The sequence below is a fragment of the Jaculus jaculus genome, chromosome X (assembly GCF_020740685.1).
Source record: "Jaculus jaculus isolate mJacJac1 chromosome X, mJacJac1.mat.Y.cur, whole genome shotgun sequence".
In the NCBI taxonomy this organism is placed as follows: Eukaryota; Metazoa; Chordata; class Mammalia; order Rodentia; family Dipodidae; genus Jaculus; species Jaculus jaculus.
In genome coordinates this window covers 24,584,938-24,590,477 of record NC_059125.1, presented here as the reverse complement: position 1 = coordinate 24,590,477, position 5,540 = coordinate 24,584,938, and the positions used below count along the sequence as shown (strand labels likewise).

Sequence of the window (5,540 nt, the reverse complement as noted above, 5' to 3'; positions counted from 1 at the left end):
GTTCTCTTTAGGCCTCTGTCCCTGACTGACTACCTATAAAAAAACTATACTGCTACTGTCCTCCTTCAGAAGAGCACACATTTATAGTCTATATTAGTTTATATCACCACTTTTTTGAATTTTCTGAGTTGTACTAAGGAATCATCATCTTGGATTATAATTTTTTAACTGCTGACCCAATGAATAAATAATATCTGATATTCTTCTATTAATTAAAATAATACGTAGGAATTATTTTGGTGGAGTTGTTTTCCCTTTAACTCCTAATAATGTCATCTGAAATCCAGAAGGAAGATTCATTGAAGTATCTTTGACAACAGACTCTTGCTTCAACATGTCATCATAATCAGCCATAACAGAATTATAATTTCCATAGATCAGCAGAGTAACAAAAATACAAATTTATGGGAGAAAACAAGATGTCATATTTAGAAAATTTCTAATTAAGTATGTGAATAGAGTTGTGATTTAAAATGTTTTTAAATGGAGTTTTACACAGTATGTAATACAGTATCAATCAACCCATAAGGTAGCTGAATATGGCACTCTTTTAAATCAATTTGCTTGATGAGGCCTCAATATAAAACTACACTTGATTATTGTCATATAAACCTTAACAATTGAGAGTTCATGAAGAGCAATTTGCAAAACAACTCCTATAATAATGTACTTTTCCAATACACTGAGAATGATTCTGGGTAGTAAAAATGTAAAAGATACCACTATCTTCTATCTTTAAGTTGTCTGACTAAAAGCCAATGTACTAGAGTGAAAGTTTTCAAATGTTTCACTAATTGATATATTGCCAGCAAAGGTCACTTTCCAAAATTCGTAAGTTTAGTGCTGGAGAGATGGCTTAGCTGTTAAGGCATTTGCCTGCGAAACCTAAGGACCCAGGTTTGATTCCCCAGTACCCACACAAGGCAAATGCACAAGGTGGCACATGCTCTAGGGTTCCTTTGAAATGGCTAGAGACCACTCTCTTTCCTTTTCTATCTCTTCTCTCTCTATATATATATGTCTCTCAAATAAATAAATTAGCAAGTTTCCCAATCACCACAAAGAAAATATGAATCCTAACCAAAAATGATCACAAGACTCTTGTTAAAATCAGACATTACTATCTGAAAAGATTCTGTTGATATTTAGTATTTCACCATAACCATGTTTGTGCTTGCATATTGAATATAGCTTAACATTTTACTTGATATTTTTATTTCCTTCTTCTATCTGGTTTTTAGACCTTGAAATAATCAGATGTAGCATGCTCAATACAGTAATTTCCTCTTAGTCAGTTTTGAAATTGCAACATTAATGTATATTGACTTCTATGAATCAGTCATAAAATTCAGTAAAAATTATTTTTACCAAGTAAATTTATGGCTCTTTCTATAAATTTTTAAAATATTACTTCAAAATACAATCTAATTAATGTATTTACATCAATTTTATTTAAAAAGAAAAATCGTATATTTCATTAGTGACAGATACTGGTAACTTACTGTGGATCTTTTTGTGTGTTTTAAAATATGATCCTTTTATTAATTTAATGAGAATTTTAATGTAGCTTAACATATATGCATTTCAAATTAACTTTCATTTGAAATTCTGCTTCCCTCTGGATACTTTCATTTGAAATTTAATTATTATAATTGGTTTAAATTTAGATCCTCTGATGATCTCTCCCTATAGGCACACCAAGTTGGGGAACTATTCCTGTACCAAATTACTTTTACAAAAGTGAAGGAAGGTAGATGAGAGACCACAGCCCTTGAATTCAGTATAACAAAAAAAAAAAAGGTTTTTGAAATTTAAGAAGAAAAAGATCATCCTTATCATATTCCTCCCAACTCTAAGCAGATCAGCAAGAACAGACATGTGCCCATCATGGCAGAGGGAGAGAGAATTAATTCTAAGGCTTAGGCCTGAAACCCAAGACCAAGCGTACCACATAAAAATCCAGACTTGGGGGCTGGAGAGATGGTTTAGCGGTTAAGCGCTTGCCTGTGAAGCCTAAGGACCCCGGTTTGAGGCTCGGTTCCCCAGGTCCCACGTTAGCCAGATGCATAAGGGGGCGCACGTGTCTGGAGTTCGTTTGCAGAGGCTGGAAGCCCTGGCATGCCCATTCTCTCTCTCTCCCTCTATCTGTCTTTTTCTCTGTGTCTGTCGCTCTCAAATAAATAAATAATTAATTTAAAAAAAATCCAGACTTGGCAAAACCCCATGATTACACCACCAGGCCAGTACCATAGAATTATGTCAGGCTATGTGAAAGAAGGCTTTAGTCATCCTCATTCCAACCTCAAACTGCATATTTCAACCTACTGGGCAGTTGACAGCAGGGCAAGAAGCTATCCCAGAGATTAGTCTTATAGCACAGCTCAGGCCTGCCATCACAAGACCCATCACTAGGCAGAAATTAAACTCCTCTGAAACCTGGGCCACTGTTGTAGAGTTTATACACCTGTATTGTCATCATGTAGAGAGCTGAGACAGGTGGAACAGCCTAGTGATTCCTTTCACACAATAGCCAGCATTTAAGTGAACAAGAGTGTACCCCCTATCCCAAACTGCAGATTCCTATGGATGTGCTATGAGTCTAAAGTATGATCATGGTCAAAATCAGCCTTAGTGGCCAAATGACTGACTCTACCACTCTCAATTTCAAGCAACAACTTCCTGTTCAGTGCTCATAAATGGGACTCCAGACTAAACACAGCACAAGGCAGAGACCTGCATCCTGATATGGATTCCTATTTCAGTCTGCATAATTGTCAGCTGTATTATGTACTCTGGTGCCTCCCAGAAACTGTGGAGGTCCTTGTACTTGTGAGTCTCAGGTGACTTGACCCAGCTTAGTATCTTTCAGCCTTGGTAGCCAAGACACTCACCTTCCCCCATACTGTATATTAAAGGATTTGGTATTTATTCAAATCTTATACTGGCCTTTTTTATGCCCATATTTCTAGAATTTCTAAGCAAGCTTCTCATGTTCTCTGAGTATATAGTGTTTTTCTGTGATCTATTCCTCAAGCAACATAGTATGGGGCAAGAATTCATTCACTGAGGTTAGGTATAGATATTCACCATTAGGACTTTGCTTTGAAACACAGTCCTGGGATGGTGAAAACTAGCACTGAGAAGATTATAGTGGCATATTAGACCAGCACTTACATAGCGAGCTTCTGTTAACACCACCAGTTCTGGGAAGAGACACACAGCACCAGTGTATCAGACTTCTGTCATCACAAGCATCATCTGAATAGTCACCATGTGTCTTAGGTTATTAGTCAACTTTACTAGTTATCATCCTACTGTAGTGTAGGTTCAAGTTCTAACCCAGTACTATACTATTTGAAGCAGGGAGTAGATTAAAGTTTAATAGATCTCTGGTTTTGGTAGCACCAGTATGGCATATATTCTGAGAAATGGTTCCTTCATAGTGGTTCTGCCCAGAGCCAGCAGAATCCTACAGAGTCAGATTAAGTGTTGATCTTAGGGATGAATTATCCATTTTAGGTACTGCCCAGGTCTGCTATACAGTATCCTGACTACATACTGGGGACATACCCACATTTAGATCAGTCTACTGCTAAACAGTGGTAAGACAGTAGAAGTAGACTAATGGTAATTTTGGATTGAAATTGTGGGTGCTACCTACAGCAACAGAAAAAAAGACTACAGGCTCAGAGATAATATGCACCTTGCCTAGAATTTCTGGAAAGACAGGCACTAATAATGTCATGTTGGAAAACTAAATCCTTCAGTGGCAGATGATAGAATACTTCAAGCATCACGAGTTTTCAAGAAATCATGATTCCACTGAACAATTAAAAGGGTATCACAAGCTGGGCGTGGTGGCACACGCCTTTAATCCCAGCACTCGGGAGGTAGAGGTAGGAGGATCACCGTGAATTTGAGGCCACCCTGAGACTCCATGGTGAATTCCAGGTCAGTCTGAGCTAGAGTGAAACTCTACCTCAGAAAACCAAAAAAAAAAAAAAAAAAAAAAAAAGGGGGGGGGGTAACACAAACAAATCAGAAGGCTGAGTAGGTAATATGCTTGCTGTTTAACTATGAGTGAGTACCTGAGCTCAGATTACCAGGCACATGGAAAATTAGACTCAGTAGCGAGTGTCTCTAATTCCAATGATTCTATGAAGAGATGGAAGGCAGTGACAGGTAACATAGAAGTTCTGGGCCCAGCCATCATGGCATTTATAGCAATGAACAACTAAATGGACCTTGTCTCAAACAAGATGGAAGGAAAAGACTAAAACCTGAATATTTCCTTTGACCTCCACACATACACCATGGCACATTTTTAACCACATATGCATACACATATACAAAGATATTGTTTTTTAATCAACATTTTAACATGAATGATGGAGGAGGGAAAAATATGGCATCAAAATAAAACCAAGACTAGTCAGAAAGAAGGTTTTCACTGGAGGGGTTTGGAGCGGAGAGCCAAAGGAGGACAATGAAAGGGGATTATGATCAAAATACACTATGTACATGTAGGCAAATGGTCAATAAAAATTTTAAGTAACCTAAAAATAAACACGCAGGTAGTACCGGTATAGGCAAACTGTCTGATGGGAAATTTAAAATAAGTGTTTTAAGGAAACAGAAAAAAAATATTTCAACAGTACCCTCACACAGAAACTTAAGAGAAAAGTTAAGTGATTTTTTTTTCTTTCACCATGTATTTATTTGCTTCAACTAGTTAAGGCCCTGTGACCCATCTCAAGGGAACCCTTTATCCCTGCATACCCACACAATGCTGCATGTCCCTCCAAAAGGCTTTGAAAAACTGAGTATTTCCATGTGGAAGTGGCTTCCAGTGTCCTCTGCACAGTCTGCAAGAGCAGTGTTCAGTATCTATACCTTGTGAAGTAGTCCTGAGGAGATACCATCAAGTCTCAGGCTTTGCAAATACCTTGGTACAAGGTCTCTATGTGGTCAACCATCCCCTTCTTGTCTCCTGTTGCCCAGGTTATCTTCATTGTTTTGGCAAGTTTCAAAGTCAATCATGATGTGCTTGTTCCTGAACAAAACCATGAAAGTACATGGGGCATATAATTCATATATTTTGTTGAAGCCAGGTACCCCTATAATATCCACAAGATATATAAGTGCAAAATTTTTAACCTTTTCAGAGATGCTGTAATAAACCTTGCCCATATTCATGCATGCAGGGGCCTAGTCATGCCTGAACCTAATGACTTGTTGCAATCCTTCTCAGAAAGGGTGGTCTGCTTGCCAGGTATCGTGCAGATACAGGAGCATGAATGAATGAAATCCTGTTCAGGCCTGCAAGGCCTAATCATGACCTACCTTGTGTAGATCCCTGTGACTCCTCTTGTTGGGCCTTGAGAGGCCCGCATAAGAGGCCTAGTAGAACTTCCTGAGCCTAGCTAAAGCTTGGAAAACTGCCTCCAGCCAGCTATGACTCAGCAGAGGGCCAAATGGCCTCTGGCCTGCTACTTCCACAAAGGAAGTTAGAGTTAGAACCAGTCATCTCAGAGGTCACG

The 5,540-nt window shown here is 38.4% G+C and overlaps 1 pseudogene; it reads right to left on the bottom strand.

The window, feature by feature from the left end:
- Nucleotides 1-4,880: 4,880 nt before the first annotated feature.
- Nucleotides 4,881-5,196, bottom strand: LOC105944443 (annotated as a pseudogene).
- Nucleotides 5,197-5,540: the final 344 nt, after the last annotated feature.